This window comes from Dermacentor albipictus, chromosome 4 (genome assembly GCF_038994185.2).
Source record: "Dermacentor albipictus isolate Rhodes 1998 colony chromosome 4, USDA_Dalb.pri_finalv2, whole genome shotgun sequence".
NCBI lineage: Eukaryota > Metazoa > Arthropoda > Arachnida > Ixodida > Ixodidae > Dermacentor > Dermacentor albipictus.
In genome coordinates, this window is record NC_091824.1 from 56,283,055 (window position 1) to 56,309,755 (window position 26,701).

General features: G+C 43.2%; 2 long non-coding RNA genes across 2 annotated transcripts; both read left to right on the forward strand.

The window, feature by feature from the left end:
- Nucleotides 1-10,638: 10,638 nt before the first annotated feature.
- Nucleotides 10,639-14,155, forward strand: LOC139059643 (uncharacterized). The gene is made up of 3 exons (XR_011514265.1): nucleotides 10,639-10,776; nucleotides 12,189-12,297; nucleotides 14,021-14,155. It is a non-coding gene; the product is annotated as an uncharacterized lncRNA (long non-coding RNA).
- Nucleotides 14,156-15,615: 1,460 nt separating this feature from the next.
- On the forward strand, nucleotides 15,616-26,017 carry LOC139059642 (uncharacterized). Its single transcript, XR_011514264.1, has 3 exons — nucleotides 15,616-15,900; nucleotides 20,566-20,625; nucleotides 25,134-26,017. It is a non-coding gene; the product is annotated as an uncharacterized lncRNA (long non-coding RNA).
- The last annotated feature ends 684 nt before the right edge of the window (nucleotides 26,018-26,701 follow it).

Here is a 26,701-nt window from a genome sequence, read left to right on the forward strand (position 1 = left end):
GGCAAGTTGGAATCGGCTATAGCGCAAGTCAAAGGTAATTGCAGATCGCTGGGTGTGACCTTCATCCTGGCAGTGGATATAAATAGGCTGCTTCTGCTGGTGATGATGATGATTACGATGATTCGTGATCTTGGATGTTTTGTTTTTTTTATGCGTCAGTGCATCGCTGACCACAGAAGATCCGGAAAGCCACTGCCTGATAGCACGCGATGATGTTGCCTGGTCAATTAGTTAGCGTTCCGCAGAGCATTGTAAAAACTTTTTGGTTTTGTAGCTGGAGGGGCGAAACAGTGGCTAACAAAAACGAATGAACGTAGCACGTTCATGTGACATATAATAACACAGAAGACGTTCTTGTTCTTCCTCCTGTGTTTAGCTTTTATTTTATGCTCTCAAACGCAAAACATTTGCTTGGCTTTATGGTATTAGAGAGAACAGATAGTCAAGGTATAAGTGCGAAAAACCTTTGAAATCGCTTGACAGTATTTTTTTATCGGTAGGATACATCTGATGCGCAATTTAACTATAACACTTAACGATAATAATGCAATAACACGGAAACTGATTTGTTAACTAGATAATATTACGTGACAGCCTTTTCAGTCTGAAACCCCCTGTGTAAAGAAATAAGCATAAAACTGAGGTATTAAGAAGCCATTAATACTTACGCTTACTTCGTTCCTTATCGACGTTGAAAATTAATCTTACAAGTAAGAATATAGTGAGGGGAAAGATTTAAAACTATACAGCGTACAAAACCAGCAGTTATTAGCTTATTTTTTACCTTATCGGTGGCGTGGTACCTCGAGGAAATGAAATTAACAAATGTGATTAACGCAAGTCATTTGCAGGTAGGATGTCTCCATAAAGGTCTGCCAATTATGAAGCAAGAAGCCCGATGATCTATGCTCAATGATACACGTGCTTAAACTCGGATCGAGAAGTGCGGCTTTCTCGTAGATATTTTTGCATGCTGAAACAAAGCTGGGGGTTTGCACGGTGCTTGCTATGGAAAGCTGACGAACCAGTGAATGTGTAGCTCATCGCGCGATTTCACAGTACCTAGATTTACGGTCCATGCTACCCATATCTGACTGAAATGAAAACACAAGATTATTCGTGCAAGATAGGCGTACTACCTTTCATGTAATTGCTTACAAATTCACTCGCATGTCAGTATTAAAGCGGCAAATTGCTAGGCAAAATATAAATCCCTGTGCCGTGGTTAGGCTGAGTAGTGTGCCGGAATAGAGGCTTACACCTGTGACTTTTTACCTGTCAATTCATTTAGTATATGCACATTGATATCCTTAGTAAATATCCAACAGCTGTCACCTGTTTGGGTTTCCAACACCATTTTTTGCTAATTCTTTAATGGTTATAACCTTTTAGCGAGAGAAAATGAACTTAGCATTGTTCTAACCTTGTGTGTAAAGGAAACAACTCTCACACGTTGCCTACACACAACACCAACTGTGCACTGAAAATAAGAAAAAAGAAAGGTTCGTGAGGGGTAACGCGGTAGGAAACACGGATAATTTTTTGTACTTCTGAATTGTCAAAATGGTTCGTCATTTGCTTACGCTCACCATTGCACCGCTACCGATAACACGGAGGCGACAATTGCTAAAGTGCCAATTTCAAAACGCACGCGTAACGGAAGTTGTGCGCATTCTGTCGCAATTGCACTGAGCAGTTCGGGTGCTAGAGCGTTCAGTTAGATCAGGCGTCAACACATTGTGACGGGGAACGTATTACTACCGACTGCTACTGACCACTGACGAGCACGTTCTTGCAAACAAAGTGTTTTCTGATTTGACCAATTGGCACCATTTTGTCGGGAATGATAGAGACGCAAGTCCGTTGCAAAAACGTAAATACAAAACGAAAAGGCGTTATTCCACACTCGCGAGATAGATCAAGTTCTTCGTGAAGACGAGGGAAAGAGCAATCAAACTCAGCTTCGCAGAAATTCAAATAGAAAAAGACGACATCACAGTTATGCGCGCTCCTTCATGGGCAAATGTTTACGAACGAGAATGCGTTGCCTCTAGATTACGAGTTGCGCAAACTTCGTTGCGGTTTTGTGTCGCTATTAAGCCGAACAATTTCTAGCTAAACCCTCAGCAGCTCTCTGATAGCGTCCACATCCCGGTAAGTGAATATCGCCGAAGATTTACAACGGTCCACGTGGATCGCACAGACGGAAAGCCCGGAACATCAAGAAGGATATCTGCTGCCTGTACTGGAATAGGATATTTTAACAATAAATTAAGTAAAAGCCGCCACTATTTCTTTTTGTCGTATTACTAATTAGACATGTGTACTTTCTGCAATCGTAAGAACCAAAAAACAACCAAGGCTAGGTTATATTCCGAGTTCTTGTTCAATAACTTCATTTCGTTTCCGCCTCGAGACTTATAGGCTGTCATGCTCAATGCTTCTTAAAAAAAGATAAGAATGGATATCTTTATGAGAGCGTCTTCAATGAACATTAAAGCTGCGTTATCTGTATTCTGCAAAGTGACGTGTGTGTTATCCCTGAAAAATTACGGCTACAGGCTGCGATTTAAGCTATATACGATGCTGCATACCTTTCAGTGTAGATGCACAAAAGCGGCCCTTTAAAATCTAAAACGCATTGCATCTAACTCCGCATGACTGTTGGTATTCACCGAAATGTACAATACTGTTTAGAAGAAGAAAACAAAAAGAACGAAAAGTAGTTGAGTTACATGGCTGCCAGAAAGAAAACCAATAACATCACCAACTTGATGACTACATTCTGCATTTGCAGTGTAAAGAATAGGTGAGTCTTTTAAACGCGCTGACATGTAAATCCAGTTTCTAGCAAACTTGAAGCGTATAGCCTATCCGGCGGTGCCACTATAAAGTGCAAAATGTCATATCTTGACGTCGATTTTCTGTTGAATAAAACTATTTTGGGTGAGTTATTACTGAAGCGGAAATCAACAAACGGAAATCCGAGTTCGCCATTGCAACAGCGCCGCGTTAGTACCGGCATGTACATGTCGGGGGAAGCAAACGGTAAGCTTACCGCTTCGAGGAACTTATTTGCAAGCAGGTTCAAATTATTATTAGAACAAAGCTAGTTCGCAACATAGAATGCGCACGTAATATTGCAGTAACGCGTTCAGTCTATGCGTGTTATTTCGACGTAGGGAGGCCCGGCGTAAGCAAAGGCTTATGGAGGAACGCAACTGAAGCTTTGTATTTCGTAAGTTTAAACTTTTGCACGTTCAACATGGCGGTCATCCACCCACAAATTTATCGCTCTATCTTTATATGTGAGCGACATCGCATTCCATTTATGGAACACAGCATATACGAGCCAAGCGCTGCAAATCCCTCCAATGCACTTCATGGTATCGTATTTGCTCTGCACTCCAACACTCGATAAAGGCTACTGATCAAGTCAGATACTGTCGCGTTGTCGTGACGGTGAATGATAAAACACTGCAAGATGCGTGATCTAAGTTCTTTTTTTTAATGGGCGAAGTTGTGCCCAGCAAAACAAGCATACCACTCAGAGCAGAACGATAGCGGCGAGTACAATCGTCCGCGGGTCAAACGCGTCGGCTATGTATAGATGACCCATTTCACGTACCAGCGGTAAACGCTGGTGATTGCGTGAGATCCAGAATGTACAACACTATTCGCGACACGCATGCAGTATAATGAGGCAAGGTTCCCTCGCTACAGAATCAGCGACAGCATTCGACAATTTCGATAGATGAACGCGCGGCTTGCGCCGAGCGGTAACATTGTGACAGTGGATGGCCGGTGAAAAACGATCACGGAAAAGAGAAAAAAATCTACATGCCTGTCATTATCCTTATTTTTTTCTTATTTATAATGCGAAAGATTTGGTGCGCAAGAGCAAACCATATTGTTTCACGTATGTTTCAATAAGGCTGACACTTGGGCTAGTTAACGTATATTCATTGTTGCTTGAATACAGTCAAACAATGTAGTAAAAAAACAGGTGCGAAAGAGCCACCTCTTGTTGCGTTGTCTTTATTTTTCTGACCCAGTATACCGCAGCGATTCCTCACACGCTGTTCTATTTCTTTCTTATCGTCTAACGCTCACGACCGGCCAGTCCTTCTGATAATAACATGCACGTAGCAGATGTAACGTATAGGTGAAATGCCTTGAGGGTGACTGACGAAGCGCACAAAGGAAAATAATTGGGATGGAATCGTTATAGATTATCCCAGCCCATTTCTCGTCCTCATATGGCATCGTGCTCATGTGTATGGTGAGACCTATGCTTCGCCTTATCTGCGAAGTTCCTACGGGAGGACATGGCCTACGTGAATACATGCTGCTGTCTCGGTTTTCCCCACAAATATTTTATAGTTCGTAAGTTCACTTCGCCATCGGGTGGCCGCCTTCGCAGATACTATGTCCAGCATCAGCTAGGATTGGTTGACATCTTTTCTTACGAACTATACCAGTGTACGTCAGAACATTTTTGAACACAAGCCCTGAAATCAAATTCACACAGCTTTCTGTTCGTAACGAGATTGTGTTGGAAAGCTAGTTGGTAAAGCATTGTATTTGAGAACTTGGACTAAGCTCTGGACAAGACGAACGCAGACTAACAAGTTATTTATTGAAACGCCACAGTGCTGCCTCTTCGAACAATGCGCATGCGCAAGCCCAATCATAACCGCGCGACCGTAGGACACTGCCTCGCCAAGCCGCTATCTACACGAAAAAATCAAGCACTTTCTTGAAAAGATACACTGATGCTGCACTGACCACCGATCTGGGCCATGTGTTGCTATGAAGGAAGCTTCCAAGATTTCACATGCCCTTTGGTCCTTAGCTCGCCCTAACATCTAACACAAAATCGCCTCGCGCTTCTTTACACATGACCTACAATGAACTGGCAGGTGCTTTCCGTGGCCATCTTGTAGTGAGTTATCCATTAAACGCTTATTGATACATCTTAGGGTTTTCCCCACATAGAACATTCCACAGGTAAGCGGAAGCTCGTGCACCACCTCTGTTGTACATGGCACACACGTACATCTGCGTTTTATCCTACATCGATCACTATTGGGTTTATCTAAGTTAGAAAGGGCGCATAAACGCGAGAACTTCCAGGGCACTGAAAAAAAAAAATCGCAACACCGAATTCTCCGGACACCAACTTCAACCCGTACGAAACCTTATGGACATACAATTTCGAATGCGATGAAGACATACATATGAGTCCTTCGCAAGTGCTGTTTGCCATGGACCAGCCGCCTTCGTTAATGGGACGTCCAGGATCAGGATTGGCAAATATTTTTTTTTTCTCTTAGGAACATTTCTGGCGTGTAAGACCGTTTTCTGAATACGTGCCTCGTTCTACCGATCTACGGTTTATAAGCCACGGATATCGTACTGGTGCACAATTTTCTACCGCGCTACAATACACGAATGCTTTTTTTTTTCTTCTGGATGCTCGAGCAGTGATGAGTGTACTTTTTTAACGCATCTGCAAAGTGGACAAGCAAGGCGGCATGCATCGACATCTTGAAACGTGAATGGCACGCTGACAGAGCGCCGCCGTCTTAGACTGAGCCGAGGAGCTTGATATACAATCCGGGCCGCAGTCGACGCAGCGTGCTTTTTTTCAAAACCAACCCTTTTGATGCGGGAAGCCGCGCGAAGAGAGCGCGCCAGCGGAACGGTGCCTTCGCTGACGGGACCCCCTCGCAACGCAGCTCGACTGCTGCGTGGCATTGGCTCCGGCGGCGGCGGCGGTGGCGGCAGCTGTTAACTGTCAAGTTGTGTCTCGCCACGTGAATGAACCGGTTGATACGGTGCCGCGGCCGGTGTTGCGACGGCTCGCACGGCACGCAGGCATACTCACGAGCGCACGCGCGGGTGAGTGCGTAAAGTCTGCGCGGCGCACGAACTGGCTCCGACAAATTAGGAGGACGTTGCGGCTTACGCACGCGAGCGCGCGAGTGAAAATTTTAAGCCCTTCGCTGCCGCGGTGCTGCGCCACTGCACGGGGACGCGGGGATGTTTTTGGCTAATTAGGTTGATGAGTTGTGACTCTACCCCACCAAGCCCAGTCGCCTCATCGCTCGCGGCAGAATTTTAGGGCGGTAGAATTATCGCGCGGGATACGCAAGCAGGTAAAGCCAGTAAAACTAGGATTACTTTGATAGCATTACTTTGATATTTGATTTGCAGATATTGCCATGGAGTGCAAGTCATCATAAACAACCTGCAGACAGCAATATGAACAACACGATGCTTAGTTTTAGAAATACTCCTACAGATTTAATTCGAGTTTACGTCTGTACTCTGTACAGAAAACTACGGACATGCTGCAGTCCATGTTTCAGGAGTTCACTTGCGCATTCATTTGCAACCAACGAAAGTAATATGCGTGATAGAAACATCAGCAGCCTGCCAGTGCGAAGGGACACCTATATTAGGCTGTGCTAGAACGGGAAAGAATGTCACGTAAGAGAAGGAAAAAGTGAAAAATGAAAGACGAGGCATGTTCTTCTCTTATTTCACTTTGTTTCGCGTTTTACACACGCCTCAACCAGTATGCACCAGTTTAGCCAAGGAACAATGAGTGATAGGACACGTATAGTTTAGCACACTGCAAGAGCAATATCTGACATATATGCAAAAGTAACCGAACGCTACATAGTGCAGTGCACCCAATTACACCATGAGGTTTTTGTATCATCCTATGTGGAACACCTTGCATGCCACCTCAATGGCGGCGTGTGTGGTATGGTGAACTCTTCCCTGCGTGCTTGAGTCTAGATGACATATGACGTCTTCATTGCCGAGAGTTTTGGCGCGCAGTGTCACGCCGTCATGGCTGGAGGAAATGCAAATGAGCTGTTGAGTAGAACGCTCCGAGTAATTAGCGCTTCCTGGCTTGGCAGCGACAGGGCCGAAGGTTACGCAAGCGCTTACATAAAAAATGAACGCGGCACGCCTCAGAGAACTCTACGAATCCCAGTTGCTGGGCTCCGCGTGAGCTAGTGCACTGTTTACTCACACTGGCTTGCAGAAATCTGTTATAGGTGAGAAAAAAATAGGAATGGAAAGCAGGGAATGAAGCTTACGAGGAGAGTTTACCTCAGGAAGCTCATGTACACATGTATGTGTGTATATGGAAACAAGGAAATTGTTTAGCTCGGCATCCGCTGCACTGAATTCCATTAGCTTTGTTCCATTAAAAAATAAAACAGCTTAATCCTATGGATTATAGGAAGCATTTCTTCAATTTATCCCATCAATGTCTTGAAAAGTTTCCTAAAACTTGAATTTCAAGAAGCTCCTCTATGAAGTATATGGCTCTCTAACCGATAAATATCCAGATTCTGTAAGTTGCACTTATCACAGCATGCAAAGTGGGGAAAATGAATCTGTAACACGCCGCACTGAAAAACACCACTAATCTGCGCAGTACGATTGTTGCGAAACCATCGAAACATTGTAACAATTTTATTTGAACGCTAAATTTATACACCACATTTGTCGTCTTAAGATTTCCTAACAGATGGAATTTACAGAACTGCTGTACCTAATTTTCTATTGATTTATTGATTTCTCCACTATGTGAGTTTCTCAAGCATTCTTTTTTACTTAATTCGAGGGCCCTCAATAAACAAGCTGGGCCCCTATTCACAATATGTCTTTTTTTTTTAGAATTGTGAATAGACCATTGTCAGTTGAAACGATTTTCATATGTCGCCGACAAAAGAAATCGCAGCTGAAGGCGACGAAGGGACTACTTCGGTTTTTGAAAGAGACAGGCTTGGACAAGTGGCTGTGAGAGTGATGTAGCGTACCAAGCACGAGTGACGGACTGTAACTGACGATGTGTGTGCTGTGCTATGTGCTCTCTCCCTCCCTCCTTCCCATCTTGCACCCTCCCCCCCCCCCCCCCCCATCGCGGCCCCATGTGTAGGGCAGGAAACCGCTTGAGCTAAACTAGTTAACCTCTCTGCCTTTCTTTCTCCACATTTTCCTCCCTTCCTTACATTTAGAATTGTGTATATATTCATCTCGTGTGCTTTGCGCAAGTTCAACCTTTTTAATGATGTACGAGCTATATATATATATATATATATGGACATATTATTAACGAAAGCCGCCAGCAAATGGCAAAAAGCACTTGCTAACTTAAAGCTTTGTGAATAAAAACCCTGCTTCCTAGAGTCAATAAAATTACACATTTTATTTTCGAATATACAACAACGACAACCACAATATCATTTAAGTCGACTCGGCAGTTTTCTAATTTAAGAAGTTGGATGTTTTTAATGTGTCTGAATATAAAAGCGGGGGTTGATCCCGATGCAAAGCTTAATCTTGACACCACGGTCACATTGCAAAATTCGCAATGCATTGTTTTCTCAGCCACCAGGCACGACAGAGGACATTAATTGGACTTGACCACGAGCAACGTCAGCGTGTTTGAAGCGGAACGACTTTAATTCATGCGCGCACTGTAGTTAGGGGCAGCGGTGGAGGGAATTCTGTCTTCTGTCAGTGTCAATCCCTTGAGCTGAACCCCTTGACGTTTTTGCATTACAGCCTACGGTAGAATGAAAATTGAAAGGCGAAATAGAGATGGCATATGGTGTATCGAGTATTCCTATGATTCTGTGTCTGTTCTAACAAAGCATCTTTGCGGTGAAAACGTTGAACAGGTTAATTCTTTTTATTTGTATTTGTTAACATGCTGTATAATTCTCGTAAGGTGTTGTGTGAGGGATGAAAGCGGATGTGGCGCGCGTTGTAAGCATGATTAAAAATTGCTTGACCGATATTATTTAGACGCACTCGGTGATCCGCTATAGCATCGGTGAAGAAATGATGTGAGAGCGCGAAAAAAAAAACACATTTAGTACAGATAAGTGTAATGGTCCACAAAAGGAGAACAAGCGCATGCACATGTACTGTGCCTAACGGGGAGTTATGTGAAAACTAAAGAGTGGATGGCATGAAATTTGAAAGCACAGCAATGTTAGAATGCCTTGATTGGCACATTAAAAAAAAGAAAAAAAGAAAGACTACAAGTAAGGATGAAATGAATTTCTAATGGAAGAACTCCCTCTGTTTGTTTTAAGAGTGCTGTGGGACAAAGTTTTAATGCATTACCATCACAGGCTTACTTCTCCCTCTTTGGAGGCATCTAAATGAACATAATCAGCGATCTCGACTGCAGTACAATCCAAAATAGTGTCTCTTTGGAAGCATCTAAATTAACATAACGACCGATCTCGAAGGCAGTGCAACCTGACATAGTGCCTCAATGCACTATAGCTGTCACGCGAGGGGGAAAAAAGTGCGAGACACCGGCACGTGTAGCACGCGCGAGACGTTTCAAATAGCTGCTTGTGCACTACATGCAGAAGACGCGCGTGCGTTGGTGGCCTAATGGTTAGAGCATCGGACTGCTGTGCTTGAAGACGGAGGTTCGATTTCACCGTCGGTCAGGCATATTTTTAAGTATATAGCCTTGTAGGCGTATACTTCAACCACTTTGGATGTATCTAACAGAAAATTCGAGGTGTGTTGAGCATTATAGGCGAGCGCCTCACAGTGTGCAAGAAGTAGCAAAATTAGGAGGCACGAGAGGTAAGCAACGGTCGCACGTGCGAGTAGCTGCACGTGCGAGTAGCTGTCGAGAAGTTGTTATTCATCACAATCTAAGTATGCGTACTAAGAGTGTTAGCGGTGCCATATAAGTTCTGGCCTTTAGTTTTTCATGAGCTGAAGGCAAAGTATTCAAGACATGCGACAAGCTTTGGTGAATAACGGTTCCTTACGAAGAATACAATTTCAATGTCCCAAGCGGCTGAAATAATGAATCGAAGATGAATGTGAAAAGTCAATATGTATTTGCGTCATAATGAAAGCTCACGCTCACAAAAGGTTCGCAAAAGGTTCACAAGATACACGCTATATAGCGAGAGCAGGCAAGACGTATTTTGCGATAGAGCACTGATAATTCAATGAGGAGGCAAGCGAAAATAAAGCTGACCCATGTTTCGGGAATAAAATATTGATAAGTATTCATCATTAAGACGCTGAAAAACTGGTCATTGAGTAGTTGAAATGAGATCCTGCTTAAAAACAAAGATCCATATAGAAATGAAACGAAGCTCAGGGAAAATATTGCGCGTAGAGCTATATCAACATGGCTGCCAGCGGTCTTTAGTAAGCATGACGTTCTAGTAATGACTGACTTTGGCTTCTATCATTAAAATCGTCTGCGTACACTGTAAAAAATTTCCGTAATTTTACGGTCAAACATGCCGTAAAAATTACGTAGACCGTTCAGTTTCATGAAAAACGGCGGAATTCTACGTAAAAAAACGGACGTGAGCTCTGTTTTTGAAATACGGAAAACCGTCCGTAATTTCATGTGGAGGGCAACTGAGCATGTTAAGAGCGAAAGATCACCACGCAACGAATATAAAGAAAAGACACGGCCCACATTTACCAGCTGTTACATAATATCACCATAGGTAACGCTGCTTGAACATTATTCATAGGCGAATCGTAAGTACGCCCACACAACGGAAGAGGTTTCAGTGGTGGCGCTGCTTACCACCCTTCATCGCTTCTACACGACGGGTTGCATTTCTCCGCCGCAACAGTACAGAGTGGACAGTGGCTGGAAATGGCGGTGTGTGGTGGTGGTAGACCTGTTGCATTTGGGATTTCACTGAGAGAATAAGAAGGAATCGACGATGGACTGCTACGCAAGTAAGTGATTTAAGTGTCCTTTTTGTTGTTGGTGCACGTCGCGCGTGCGAAATGCACCGCGATGGCCGCTGACGGGCTCAACTGTGTTGTGTGAGCATGCCCTGTCAATGCCCTGTAACGACATTCCCGCTTGGCCGTAAGGATTGATAAAGCCGCGGCATTGCGAGTCTGTGATAAATGGCGTAGCGTTTGTTGTGCTGATTTCATATAAAGTACATTGAGACGCGTAGGCAACATCAGCGACGATGTCGTCTGTAGCAGTTCGTTATCGGCTGTATGTGGCAGCTGGTTTACTGACGTTGGCATTCCAGCTTTGCAATGTGTTGTGATGTGTTCTTGGCATTCCAAAATAAAGTGAAGTTACTGTTCTCCTTAGCAATCTCTCACGGCGCGTTGTAACACTATGTTAGCCGTATTCGGCGACGCATTGCATCACAGCGAAATTCTATTTTTCCTTAAGCTTAGGACGCAGTGTGCTTGGCGTGCATAATCGCTGTGTTCATACCCGTAATTGAAAGACTGCTTCTGGAATTGAAAGTCTGCTTGTGTATGAAGACCTCATGGAGCATGTTGCATGCGATGCCCCTACATCACAGTGAATGGACGGTGTAGCGTGCTTGCTGCCGTAACCTCGTGCGGTCTGCAGTGTTAGGTAACACTGGTGTAACACGGTGCCTTGGAACACAAAGACAGGATCGAGCCCGAGCAATCGTGCGCGATCGCACTTGAAAGTGTCCGCGTGATACCCATTAAGGGTCGCTGGAGAAGAAATTGATTATTTTGCTAGCTGGTAATCGGCATCAGATGTTTCGCGAGTTTTTGTTTTTGTTTTGTTTTTACTTCATACAGCTACCAGGCTGACTATCAACGTTCTGACGCAATGCGTCAGCATTTAACGTAATCTGGGAGTGGATTGCCACGTAAATTTTGCCCATCTGCGGCCGTAATTGTAAAGCAAGTGCATGTGATAAGTAATTTTTAACGTAACCTTGACACAGAATAGCGGTGCCCAAAAGTGTGTAATGGACATCCAAAGTTACAAATGTTCCAAACTGGTATAAAAAAATCAAAAGATGTGTCAACACTGATGTTAAAGGCTGGTTCTAATACTGACTGTCTCTAATTGCGTAGACTAATTTTCAGCATACAGGCATCAATACAATAATTATTCTAAAATACATGTTGTGAGTTATGTAGAGCAAAATGTCTGCTGTTTTGCCGAATAGAAGGTGCTTCATGAAGTCTTTTCTTTAAATGAGTTGAACGATACAATTGAAGACACCAAGCGATACCACAGCAATCGGTAATTCGGTGACAAGCTTATGTACAAGAGTATTTGTATATGAAAATGTTTTTGCTTTACTGTGGACGACCGGTCTGAAAATACCTGATATTATTTGCTTCAATTGCAGCTATTGCACCTGTCAAGGATGTCTGTGTGCCGGTTTGTGCAAAATTTCTCAGCCAGCGGGCCTGAGAAAGTGTGCCACAGCAGTCTGTGTAGTGGTGCTCTTTGTTCTGGTAAGCTGTGCCATTCTATTGTATATCTGTCTTGCATATGCAGTCTTATTAGACAGTGATTGCAAATGTTGGTGGAATGACGAGGCCTATGCAAGTAGAGTAATTTTTGCAAGTGCATTCAAAGGATAATTGATGATTTGTTTTCCTGTGGCAACAAATTGGTTCAGTATGAGCACGTCAACTTGAAAGGGATATTGTTTCATACCTGACTTGGTTGCACATATAAGTGGTGTTTAAAAAAACACTTATAGTGCCAGAGTTCAAGACTTGAGGCAACAGATAAAACACGCACCAATAAAATAACTGTTTGTCTAGTGTTGGCTTAATGAGTATGCAACAACACTGCACACTGATCGTTAGCACTGTCATGGCTCCATGGTAACTAAGATTAGCCACGAATAAGCTCACTGTAAGCTAGTGTTGAGCTAACTATAACAGGTGAGTATGCGATGATGTAATTAAGTGCAACATTGGAAGGCAACGTAACAATGTAAAATTATAGCCTGAGCTCGCAGCTACGTTGCGTGGTCAGGCGACCAAAAGATATGAATATTTAAAAGGGAACGAACAGTGCTACTGCCAGTACGAAGTGACAGCGTTGTACACAGCAACGTATTCCCTTTGTCCTGTCTGTAGCCCTGTTCGGTTCCCTTCTAAACATGCACCAACAAGCAGCCCAATTCAGAATGCTCCGGCAGGTTGATCTGAATACTTCAATTTGCCAAGCAGGTTAAGTGATGACACGCTAGCATAGTGGGAGCTATTCTGAAAGTTATGTCTGCTATGAAAATGTGTCATGAAGATACTTCACTGCTAAAAATTTGGTGTACAACTGCACAAAGCGGCATCAATAGCTATGTTGCTCCCCCATGTTGTGTCAAGGGTCTGTGCATGTTTTGTAAGATAATCCTTGAGTTGTCGGCCGGTTTGTCCCACATGATTGCGGCTGCAGGACAGTGGCATATTGTAAATAGCACCAACCGTAGTACCTATGAACTCCAGCACATACTTTTTGATGTAAACTTCACGTGTTGCCCTGGTCCGGTTAGCATTTTGAACGTGCCCAGATTGCTTGGCACTGAAAATAAAAAGGTAGTTTCAACTCTCTGAGTAATTTGCTTGAATTGATGGTTGCCTTTGTGTACAAATTGCATAACAGTCATCGGCCTTGGCTTTCTCGAAGTTGTCTGACCTGAGACGTCAGCTACATTCAACTCCATTAAATGCTTCTTGGCAATGCATGCTAAAAGGCTGTGCGAACGCACTGTTGAAAGCAAACGTATTTGGTTATGGAGGCTCCCCTCCACGTCGGGGTGGTACGAAGTGTTAAATGTGCTCTCCGGTGTTCCTGCAGCAACAACATGCTTCAGTGTTCAGGTGCACCAATAGAAAAGGTAGAAACACCTTTGAGTGCAGGGAATAGCTCCAGCTCTATGCTCACCACAGAAAATCTTCAGGCCCAGATAGTGGAGCTTGCCTTTCAGTAGTAGTTTTGCTTACTTGAACATGCGCGGTACTTTGTAGGAAACATTAAAAAGTTGCTCAACCACTTTAATTGCGACTTTTCACTGCCGAGAACACTGTCAGCTAGTCGTAAAACACTAGCTGCTGTAAGAACCAGCGTAGTAAAAGTATTCTGCTTCATTGGAAACTTTCTACCCTATATGACGTGAAGTAAGCCTACTAAATGGGTTGAGTGATTTGTTTTCTGTCTTCTCTACAGTGCTAGATGAGCTCATGGAAGGAAGAAAACTACATTTCAATGGATGAAGTGCCAACAGAGACAGCACAGTCAGAAAGAACAAAGACAGGACAAGGTGCTACTTGCAACTGTTTATTGAGGTCAAAAGCACTGAATATATAGCCATTGGGAGAGGGGGAAGAAAAAAAAAAGAAGCACTGATTACGTGAATGCACATGTGCAAAAATATGGAAGAGGCATATGAAGGGAATCGTAAGATTAACCAAAATCTAAAACTTATCTAAAAACATGCGTTCATTTCTGTAAATAGTCGGAGACAGGGTGTCGACACAGGCGTCCCCTCTTTTCTTAGTCTGGTTGGCCTCCAAAAGTTCACATGCCACAGTGTCTTTGCTTTTAAACATGATTGTTGTATCAGGAAGCCTTGCTTCACGTGCTTGCTTATTCTCATTCCCAGATGCCTTGCAATGAAGCAGCAAGTTTGAGCCATAACCATTTTTGAGTGAAAGCTTGTGCTCCTGCAGGCGTTCATTAATACATCGGCCAGTTTGTCCGGTTTACTCCTTCCCACACTTCAGCGGTATGCAGTATACGACCCCTTCTCCGTACTTCACAAAAGGTTTTGTGTGTTTATTAGAACACTCTACTTTCTTAGTCATCATATCCAATCAGACGGCACAAAGTAGCAAGTTTTTGGGGCTCGGAAGAAACCACAGGAATTTTGTATTTCACGATGACATGTGTAATATTATGCGCTGCTTTGTGAGAATACGATATCACCACTGGTTTAGCTTTCTTTTCCAATGTTTGACCTTCTTCACTGCTTCAGTTTCTTTCTTTATGCACCTTCTTCAACAACGCCTCCAAAACTTTACTCAATACCAAACAAGGAAAGCCAGCTTTCTTCAACTTCAAAATCTGTTCGTCAAAGGTTTTGTGTGCCTTATGACAGCACAATTCTTTAAGGGTAAATTCAAGGCACATAGTGGCAATCGCACGTTTAACAGTCTTGGAGTGCATAGACTTATACTGCAACAATTAATTGCAGGGTCGGTATACCGACCTCGTGCCCACAAAGAATTTCTGCCGTATCCAGTGGCGATACCGTATTCTCACGAAGTGGCGCGTAATCTTAAACACGTCGCCGCAATATATAAAATTCCTGTGGTTTTTGCTGCGCCCCGAAAGCTTGCTACTTTGTGCCGCCTGATTGGATCTCATGACTCTAAAAGTAGAGTGTTCTATTAAACATACAAATCCTTTTGTGAACTGTGAAGAAGCGGTCGTATACCGTGGAAGTGTGGGAAAGAGTATATCGGGCAAACTGGCTGATGTATTAGTGAACACCTGTGGGAGCACAAGCTTTCGCTGAAAAATAGTTATGGCTCAAACTTGCCACTTCATTGCAAGGCCTGCAAGGATGAGAATAAGCAAGTATGTGAAGCAAGGCTTCATGATACAACGATCGTGCTTAAAAGCAAATACACTGTGGCACATGAACTGTTGGAGGCCAACCAGGTTAAGAATAGAGGGGATACCTGTGTCAGCATGCCTGTGTCTGAATATTTACACAAGTGAATGCATGTTTTCAGATAAGTTTTAGATCTTGGCTAATCTTATGATTCCCTTCATCTTCTGTGTTCTCGCACGTGTGCCTTCACACAAGCAATGCTTCTGTTTTTTTCTTCCCCTTCTCCCCATGGCTACATATTCAGCAGCTTTTGACCTCAATAAACAGTTACAAGTAGCGCCTTGTCCTGTCTTTGTTCTTTCTTACTGTGTTGTCTCTGTTGGCGCTTCATCTTCTGAAAGCTCTGCACCAAGTAGCCCCACAACGTGTTCTACTGGAAAACTACCACTAGACAGTGATCTTCCATTTCTTGACCTCATTGTTTTCTTTGGTGAGTGTCATGTGCGCTGCATCTATGCTCCATCTTTTAAGGAGGGAATTCTGCCTTTCGCATCAGCGCACTGTTCGGCTGTGAAGCACTGTCACAGAAGCACGAAATAGCATCCTCAACAAGTCGAGGAGAACTTCTATACCCAGGTCTAACATTGGCCTACAGTGGTGTGACCACTGTTAGATCACATTCAGAAGGTCAGCCATAGTCTCAAAAAGACTGTTGGGAGAGCTAGAACATTTATTTGTCACGTCAAGCAATCTGGGTTCAAAAAGGTGAATCAGACCAGGCCTTGACGCAAAGTGTAGCAAGAGGCACATGCAGCAGTTCAAGTGTGTGGTTGTTTACAACATCCCGCTGTCCTGCAGCTGCAACTAGGCAGGACAAATAGGCCTAATATTTATTTGTGTGCGTGTGCGTACGTGCGTGTGCGCGCGCACGCTTTTGTGTGTGTGTGTGTGTGTGTGTGTGTGCAATTAACCAAAAGTCTTAGCCTGCGCTCGTGTTGTTGGCCTTCTCCCGTCTTTTCGTGTTGTCCCCAAGTAATCAGTTGGTGTCACATTCTTATAGAATTTGCAGTTATGAGATTCATGCTTTGGAACATGATCAGAAGCTACCAAATGGATGACATAATCCATCTACATGTGTTGGTGTAGATAAATGTGTCTGTGCAGTAGGAGTAGGGCATCATATGTGCTTGTTTAGCACTTATGCACTTTTGTTTCCAGAGCTTGTGACACAGTGATTCAAACTATGTCTGTAAAAACAGTGCTGCAAGTTGCAAGGAAATGTTACAACACTTGTAGGTGAAGCTCGGTGTTGTGAGAGGTTATAGAAACTTGCTTTCAACTTGCGTTTTGCAAGTTTCTAGAGCATTTTTTAAAGATGCTTATTTAACTCCCGCGTGCATCGTGTTCATGACTCGCTATGAAACTGTCAACAAGTATGTCCTTTATGCCATCCGTTTCTGAAGATTACATGAATATAATTAACCCTTTGAGGGTCGATCTTTTTCACCATATTCGACCGCCCAGGTTCGTTTTTTTTTCATTGCAGATTCCAATTAGAGACTTATTTCGAAAAAAATTGACCGTAATTTTTCTAGGGTGTCCGTAAAGCGAGAAAAAAATTATTTTGTGTTGGTACTTATGTACTCTGTATTCATGAATAACAATAATAAAAAAGGAAATAAACCTATAAGAGTAAAAAATTTGATACATTGTTATAGTTCAAAGCTTTGAAAATGTGCACACGAGAATACCTTGCAAGACTCAAATGTTCCTGCTCTTTGTACTGTTATGTACAAATATGTACTGTTATGAGCAATATGAAAAGGAACACAGGAACGCGTAGAAAACACCCTCAGACCCAGCTGTATGGGTGATACGCAGCGCCCACCATCGGAAACAAAGTGGAAAGGGGAACGCTGTTCTAACAGCTGTTCGCACTCCCGCCATGTGTCTGCAAAGTGCGGAATTTCGCATCGCCAGAACACTGTTCGATATTGCGTCACTGGTAACCTTTTGCGTCGAATCGTTACAAAAGATAGCACTGTTCCAGACTTCGATATTGATTTATGGTAAGTCTTCTAAACCGGGAAAATATGGTCTTTAAGGGTGCGTTCCAAGTTAGTTTATTGGCACTTGCCGAATATTAAAAAGATATTGAAGCAAACGAAATAAGGCAATAGCGTTATCGCAGCTTATCCTCGTCCTTTGTTTTGTTCATTGGTGGCCTAATAATGCGTCATGCCACCATCGACTTGAACGATGGCCTCCATTCTTTGAGGCAAAGACGCGTAGAGAGCCTCGATGAATGCGGTATCATGCTGAAGGCGCTTCCACTCATGTTCTATTGCTTCCCATAGTTGGTCGGAGTTCGCCAATTGTAGTGAGCTCTTCGAAAGGTTCACTTTCATACGGCCCCAAACGTGCTCTATAATGTTCATGTCGGCACCCTTCGCACACCACTGAAGTTGCATTACCCCTCGCTCTTCCAAAAGGCGCGCCACGTCCTTCGATGTGTGAATGGGAGACAAGTCCTGCTGGAAAAAATAACACCCATCTGGGTGCGGCCTGTTCAACACATAAGGGATCATCTGGTGCTCGAGCAGAGTGCAATACGCAGCACTGGTGAACCTCCCATCAATTCTCGCCAGTGGGCCTAGGCCTGCGTGGGAAATCGCCCCCCAGATGTTCACAGACACGCATCCACTGGCGGCCACCTCCTGGATATTCTGCGGACTAAAGCGCGTGTTTGCGGTCCACCACACTCTCTTTCGTTGGTCCCAGCGGCTCGAGAACGTGGACTCATCAGAGAAAACTACATACTTCTACCCACTCTCGCTCCACCTGCGGTGTTCAGTAGCGAACCTCAGGCGAGCCGCTTTGTTGGTTGCGGTGAGCAGAGGTTCCTGTGCGGCGATGTGACTTCGCAGTCCTGCTTCTCTAAGCCTTCATCGTACCATGCTGTCGCTCAAGTTGTTCAAGCCAAGAGCGCCTCGAGCGTCCTTTGCACTTTGAAATGGTTTGTCGCTGACGGCAGCCACGATGCAAAGGTCTTGGTCGTTCGTTGTCGATCGAAATCGTGTGCGGTGCGGCGCATCGTTTATGCGTCCTTCGTCTCGGTAAGCCTGGATAATCCGGTTGACCGTTTTCAATGGGCGGCTTGTCACGAGAGCAATATTGCGCTGTGTATAACCTCTTTTAGACATTTCTATTATGTTTTCCCATTCTTTAAAAGGCACTCGAGGCATCTTGAGGTTACAAATTCAGAGTTGACTGCTCTGCGTGGGCCACTGCAGTGTGCGATGTGAATTTTTCTGAACGAACTTCGTGCAACAAAGTCGGGCGAGAGGCAGTTTGTCAATGTTCTTTTTAAAAAATTTTTCTGTATTCTATTCCTCTGTCGTCATTGGTTCGAGCGTCGCCGCTGTTCGAGGTGCCACTTACAACTGAGTGCGTCTATTCAAATAAAGAATCGGTTTGAAATACAGGGCAAACTTTTTCTCAGAGTACTATCAAGCGGTTGCACGAAGAAAAAAAGAGAATGAAAGAAAAGAAAGTGAATCGGTATAAGTCACTGGCGACGATCTCACCGTCTTATCGGCTGTTGGACGATCCATGACGTAAGCTGCTCCTTTGTAGAAATACCAGCGTGGTGAGAGTGCCAACAGTTAGTGGAAGAGCGCTCTCCTTTCCCCCTTCGTTTTTCACAGTGCCATCCGCGCATCGCTCCGAGTCTGTTTGCCACACGTTCCTGTGTTCCCTTTCATATTGCTTATGATAGTACATCCATAGCATAATCGAACTGTGTAGGTGCACGCACTCAAGAAAACTGTGCGGTTGTGTGCCCATCAAAAAAGCAAAACGTGTACAAACTTCCGCTAATCTTCATCTTATCGCCAGCCAGATGCAATTAGTTTTCGCGAATCTCAAAAAAAAAGAAAAGGAGCAACAGAAGCTCATGCACAGCAGCATCCTTCCTATGCGCACCCCTGCGAGCACTAAATGAGCGAGAAACAAGCAGTAGCCTTTTGAGCGATTAGTAACGAGATAGCCATCAGTTTTGCAAGCGCAAGAAGCCAAAACCGCCCGCGAAAACAAAACCCAAACCGCCACCCGTACGCACGCCAATGCTCAAGCGGTAGTACATAGACGCGCAGGAGCAAACTAGCGCTAAAACAAACCATGCAACGAAAACTGAGAGAGTGAGGCGTGCAAGAGAAATTCCCTGTATTTCCACATAGTGGCAGCACATGACAGAAAAGAAAAGGTTAGGAAATTGTGCTTTTTAAACCTACAGACAGCGCCGTAAATATACGGCATCTACCATTTTTGTACTGCGCGGTGCGGTATATTTACGTCATTGACCCTAGAAGGGTTAAGGAGTCATGCTCCTTGAAACAATTTCCCGTAACAACATTGCAAAATACCAGCTGAGGGTCTCGCATCTCTTACATATGCTGTTTTGCACATCATACTTTAATAAAACTGCATTTAGTAGCTGCACAGCACAGGCCCCATTTTGTTTTATCACACTTCTCTGTCTTTTCTCCCCCTGCCCCAGGTCTTATTTCAACAACTGCTATCTGCAGGCCGTCATAAAATTGCTTCAACATTGTTGACAGATTCCAATATTTTTTTCGAACCATTCTTTCATGTGAACCAAAGAAAATTAACTTGATTAGCCTGACATGAAGATGAATTCGAAATAATTTATTTATTGTACTTGCTTGGTAGCACTGAACTATTTCTTTAATCAATATAATGCTAACAATTCACCTTTGTATTGCTGGGTGCCGGTAGAGATATGGTTAGTTATTCACCAGAAAGGATCCCGAATTTTCCACCTTCTTAGTGTAGGTTAGACACTCACTTGTTGCACTTCACAAAGAGCAACTTGTGGTTGCTAGGAAATAAAAGTTTACTGAGAATTTTCATGCATCCAATTTGATTCTGTGTACTAGCATGTTTGTATTAGCATGTATTTCATAGAGCTGAGGCTTCATAAATGTACATTCTGTCATTCAATGTCTGTGACATGGTTAAGCAGGTTGACCATATCTAATTAGAACTTCCTATGTTCTGGGGCACTTGTTTGCAACTTAAATTATGTGGTTTGGTGCTGTCAGTGTAAGCCTAATGTCGTCTTTTGTTCTCCCAGGAAGGACGCAAGCATTGCTGAGGAGCCAGTTGACCTGCCGCCACACTAATATTGTATTTGGTAAGGTCTATTACAGATCTTATTTTGTGTAGTACGTGCTATAATTGTGTACAATGTGTTCAAAACTTCAGTAAGTGGGCTGTTCGACAACAGGTGTTTACAAATTAATAATTATAAAAGATGTTCAAGGTCATTAGTGATACAATTGCTGCTCACTGCTGAATTTTTTTCCAAATTAGATGATGAGCCATCCAGCAAGTGCGGCTCTCCTGGCTAATTATACAAACTTTCAAATATGGTTAATTTTTTATCACAAGTGTACAGCAGTCGGGGACAACTGTTCACAGCGACAATTTCATAATATTTACTTACATGCAAAAGTGAGTCAAATGTCAGGTGTACTTATGAAGTTTTGTGAAACAAGTTCATCATCATATTGCTTACTTCATTGAAAAGTTTGTCGCGGAATTCTCACTTCTATGAACAGATCAACAGTTGTCGAACGATGGTCGTCTCTATAGCCAATGTTTGGGCAAGAGGCTTGTCTTCAGAGCACTAACAAGAGACTTCTTTGCCATGCAGCTTGAGCTGATCAGTATGAAGAGATTACATAGGATAGGAACACAAAGCATTAGTGGGCCTCTTCGATTATCAGTCCTTGACAGTCCTGGACTGCTTAGCAGTGCTGTCCCGCATTCGATTTTCTCAATCAGCTTCGGACGCCCCATCCACCAGTCCGAGAGCACCCAGTATCGCATTCGTTTTACCAGAAGTCAGACTCTGCGGACTCTCAGAGCTGTCAGCAGATATTTGTTCTGACATATGCAAGTAGCTAGCAGACGGCGGCTGTCTTAAAAAGATGCACGCGGGCTTGACGCCATGTTTTAAAAGAGGCTGTGTGTTTATGTGTACTTTGTGCGTTCCAGACAGCAAATATCATGCACTCAGCTATCGCTTCCGTTAAATCGATGCTTCGTGTGCCATAATGCGAGGTTTTCATGAGGGGTCTAATTGCTGCAACCTTAGTCCTTGTGTTTTTTAAGACAAAGCACAGTGATCACGCGCAAATGCTTGCTTTTCTTGATGTGTTTCGTGAAATCTGTCATGCTCATTGCTATATGCATAGTAAACAGGTAGATTTTGCTTTTCAGATGAGTGAAACTGGTGAACGAGGAAACGTATCATATTGCATGTAGATATTTAATGCTGGTAGCTGGCATGGCATACAGGGTGTTTCACGTAACTTGAGCCAAACATTAAAAATATGCAAATGCCACATAACTGGACAGAACCAAAGTAATGTTGTTTGCCCTCGCTTCGAGATACTCATTCTTTTTTCATTTTGCCAGATTAAATAATTAGTATTCGGTAATTAATCAAATTCTCAAATATTATGATTAATACATGCTACATAAAAGTGTTTTTCCTAGCGTGAAAGAAGCCTGCAAATACACACTAAATTGTTGCGTGACTGTCCATTCGCAGCACCTTGCGTGTATTCGCGAGCTTCTTTCTCGAAAAAACACTTCTACGCAGCATGTCTCGAACAACACAAAGCTGTATGGGGAGCTTTTCATGTTGCTCTACAATTTTCTCATGGACACTTCTAATCTAGTTATAATATTTGAAAAGTTGATTAATTAACGAAGTTGAAATATTTATTTTGGTGGAATGAAAAAATATCCGAGTATCTCCAAGTGACGGCAAACAACATTACCTTCGTTCTGTCGAGCTACGTCACACTTGCATATTTTTATTGTTTGGCTCAAGTTACGTGGGACAACCTGTATAATCAGAGCTTCACCGATTGCTGTTGTCATGTGTGCTGATCCCTTCTGTTACCCAAATTCGAAATTTTGCTTTTGGTTGTGCAGGATTAGTAGACAGTGTAGACGCGCTTTGTCCTAGACACACGTCAGGCCTTTAGTAGACGGTTTCATGAGCTTTGAGGATATCGGCCTGTGCTTTGTGGGTGAACAGTGATCTGGCACAACCGTGTTTTTGCTTATTTTTGTGTGGCAGTGACGCTTAAATTTTACAGGAAATAAATGAGCTGGCTTAAATACAGCGGTTAAAAGGCCCGAAGAGCGAGAGCACGATGTAAACTGAGCTTTGTTAACATGTTCAATGTGCTCAGGCTGCGATTCCATTATGCAAGCTTTATGGTTGTGCCGGCGACATGGCCTCTGAGACTGCATTATTTTGATGACCACGCTACTGAATTTGCTGGGTAGGGCGCAATCTACAAGTAGCTAAAAGCATGAGGTAACGGGATTGAATCCCGTCCACGGTGGCTGCATATCAATGGGGGCAAATTATGAAAACACCCATGTACTTAGATCTAGGTGCACGTTAACGAACCCCAGGTGGTCGAAATTTCCAGAGTCCTCCACTACGGCTTGCCTCGTAATCAGAAAGTGGATTTGGCACGTAAAACCCCATAATTTAAGTAGCTAATAGCGGACAACAGCAGCCAGGAGAGCGACCTCCAATCGCGGTGCTTTCAAACAAAACCTCGGACAGTCCCAGGCAGCGGGATCACATGACTGTGATGCGCCCTTCTGTCAATGCTAGCCAGACCAGAAGCCGCAGGTGGTTTGCGGACAGTCTGGGACTGCGTAATCGAAGGGGCGCAGACATACATACGCTCTCACATACATTATGTCCACTGCGGGATGAAGGCATTTCCTAGTAATCTGTAAATATATATGGCTTGCGCCAACTGACTCCATCCTATGCTTGCATATTTACAAATTTCTTCATGGTGCCTAGTTCTCTACCGTCCTCAACAGCGGCTTTTTTTAATTTATCATGCATATCATTTTTTGTCGTTCCGTTGCTTGTTGAGCAAACCTTCATTCTCAAGCTCCATTTTTATCATGCCAGGTTTCAGTCTCTTAGGTTAGTTTTATCACAATGCAATGATGGTACTTTTAAGACTAATGGTAAGCTATAGACGGTGACTCAGTAATGTGTGACTTAAGTCTTCTAAACAATTTATAGTCTTTAAATTTTCTTCTACTGATCCAGGACTCCTGTGACTAACTGCCTTAAGTAACATACTTCATTGCCTTCTTGCCCTAGAAAATATAACTGGTGCCTTCTTGCAGGCCTTTAAAGTGGCAACATGTGTACTGCAGACAGTAGGGCATGTTCAGATAAATTCAACTGGACATGCCTGGCGATCACTTTTAATTTTGATTTAAAAGTTTATTTTGCTGCCCGAGCCTGGCGACAATGAAATTAACCTTAGTTTTCCAAGAAAAAAAAAGGTGTCTCTGCAAAAAACAATATAGAATGAACTGTTTAGTTAGGAGCATTTTTCCTGGATTTTACCGAATCTGCACTTTGGATAGATCCGAAGGAAATAGTGTTGTCGCTGCGGGTTTAAAAATATTTTGTACCAGACTGCAGGCCAATAGCAATAATTTCAACTAATTACCACAGAGTATCCCCACTACGGTATAAAGAAGAAAAATTTCGGAACGAAACATTGCACAAATTGACCAAAGTTTTTTTTCTTTGCATTTACTAACAGCACGGAATTTGGCCATCCTGTTCCCATGAGTCGCAGAAATTTGAGCAAATAGCTCTGTCCTCATTGGCTCTCAAAATCTATGGGAAGTGCTCATGTTTAGGCATGTTAATGAATTACTCTACTTTAAAATTTTTTAGGAGAGCCTTGATTCATTTCAGAAATTTCCCGAATTAAGCGCATTTGCATGAAGCAATGCAATCTAGAAAAATATGTTGCATTATTTGTTTCGTTATGGGATTGCAAGTCAAGAAACGGACAGAATAAACAGTGCTGCCTGCCAGAGCCATGTATGGGGTCCAGGCATAATTGCAGGCTTCTTTACAAAAAGGGCAAATTTTTTGGTGAACACAGTGCAATATTGTAACTTTTTATGAAGATGGGAAGGGTATGTTGATGCATTCGGGACCGTAACTTTCAATTTTCACTGCTTGAGTAAAAAGAATATTACGCATTGATACTTCTTCCGTGACACAACAGACCATATCCAAAAGGGGCTGACAGCTGTTGTGACACAGTTGTGGTGCAAGCATGGTTTTTTTGTATTGTCGCTATTCTACCAGCCTGTCAGCTGGACAATATCTTTGGCTTGCTTGTTCTGCGTCGGAAGTAAACAACATGCATGGTTTGCGCTTGTTTCAAGAGTGCTTAATTGTTTTGGGAAACAGTGAAATCTGCAAGGTTGTTTAATGGAGCAGTGAAAGTTGAAAACTATGGTCTGCAGTATGTGGCCATGGCAGCTCTACCTAAATATGGGAGATGTAATCTCCGAATGTCATAATGTGCACGTGACATCTTTGACTGTTCCAAGCAAACCATCAATTGACTTGGGTCCTTTCTATCTGAAGCTTTTTATGCTATAAGGCTACGAATGAATATATACCAACATGGCTGAGTCTGAACCATTTCTTTTGACAAGAGCACTTGTAGTGACAGTTGTGAATACGAAATCATTGTTTATCTGAGTAACAGTAGTGATGATGATGGTAAATAATTGAACAGCCTTAATTGATTGGTGTTTCTTACTTTTCAGTCAAAGCCGAAGGACTCTGCAAGCAGCCAGTCATTCCAAGTCTCGACCAATCCTTCCTCTAGTCAGCCAATTTCTAGTGTCTATGCGGAAAGGACTTGCGCAAAACTGGACACGGGACACTAAAAAGGCGACAAGGACAGGCGTAAACTTCCAACCGGTGTTCATTACAAAAAGGTATGTATATGCACTCTTGCACACTTGATCATAATCTGTTACAATCGTGCAAGTCAACATGGTCATCACAAATAAACAAGCGCACCAAGGCCTAAGGCGGCTTCCCGCATACAAACCCCAGATATTCAGATTCTTTAACAGTCAGTGCTATAGGGATGGCTTGTTAACGCTGTTGCATTCTGCAATAGCCGCTGCCTCAATGATGAGTCTAGCGTTTTCTTTCACACTGCTTGCTATTATTTCTGTTTTTTCAAACAGTCGATGACATTTGCATTGGCAGCAATGGACTCCAAGGAAACCTCCTTTCCCGTTTTGTACTTTCCGATTATGTTCCTGTAGTCTAAAGTTTAGGGAACTTCCCATTTGTCCCACGTAACGCTGCCTGCAGGAAGGAGGTATGCTATACACTATTCCTCTTGAGCATTTGATGAAACCCTTTCTGTGCACAATGTTGCATGATTTTGATTGTCTGCTGACAGGGCTGGTTTTGGCGCATTACTTGGATAGCTTGCGGGGCGCGGAAGAAATGACCAAGACTGCAGTCCTTTGGCCTATTTTCTTTAGTTACACCTATGTGATACTGTTCACAGGAATCTAGCAGTCATCCCATACATTACGCTATCTTGCATAAACTAAAGAAAATAGGCCAAAGGGCGGGAGTTTCGGTTGTTTTTCCCGCACCCATCAAGTTATCTCAGTTATGTGCCAAAACCAGCTCTGTCAGCAGACAATCAATTTCATGCAACATTGCTCACAGAAAAGGTTTTGTCGAAATGCTCAGGGGGAGTAGTGAATAGCACACCTCTTTTCTGTGGGCAGCGTTACGTGGGACAAACGGGAAGGTGCCTAAATATGAGACTACAGGAACATAATACAAAAGTACAAAAGGGAGAGAGGGTTTCCTTGGAATCCACAACTCCCAATGCAAATGTCATGCACTCTGAAAAACCAAATAATAGCAAGCAACGCATAAGAAAGCACTAGGCCCATCATTGAGGGGGCAGGTATCGCATAAGGCAACTGCGTTAGCAAACTATCCCTAGCGTTGACATTAAAGAATTTGCATACCTGGGGTCTGTATGTGGAAGGCCGCCTTAGGCCTTGGGGCGGCCTTAGTGCGCTCTTGTAACTGATTATGATCAAGTGCACAAGAGTATATATACATGCCTTTTCGTAATAAACACCAATTGGAAGTTCGCACCTGTTCTTGTCACGTTTTTAGTGTCCTGCGTTCACTCTTGTGATGGTCACTTCAGCATGGAATACCAACTAGCCCGGTCTCATACACTGCTTTTTTCAGTAAAGCAGAATAAACACAGGTTTTTTCAGATTCAAGTGGCTTGTTGTTTCTCGAACACAAATCTGTATGTATGCTGTGTACATGTTGGGTGTAG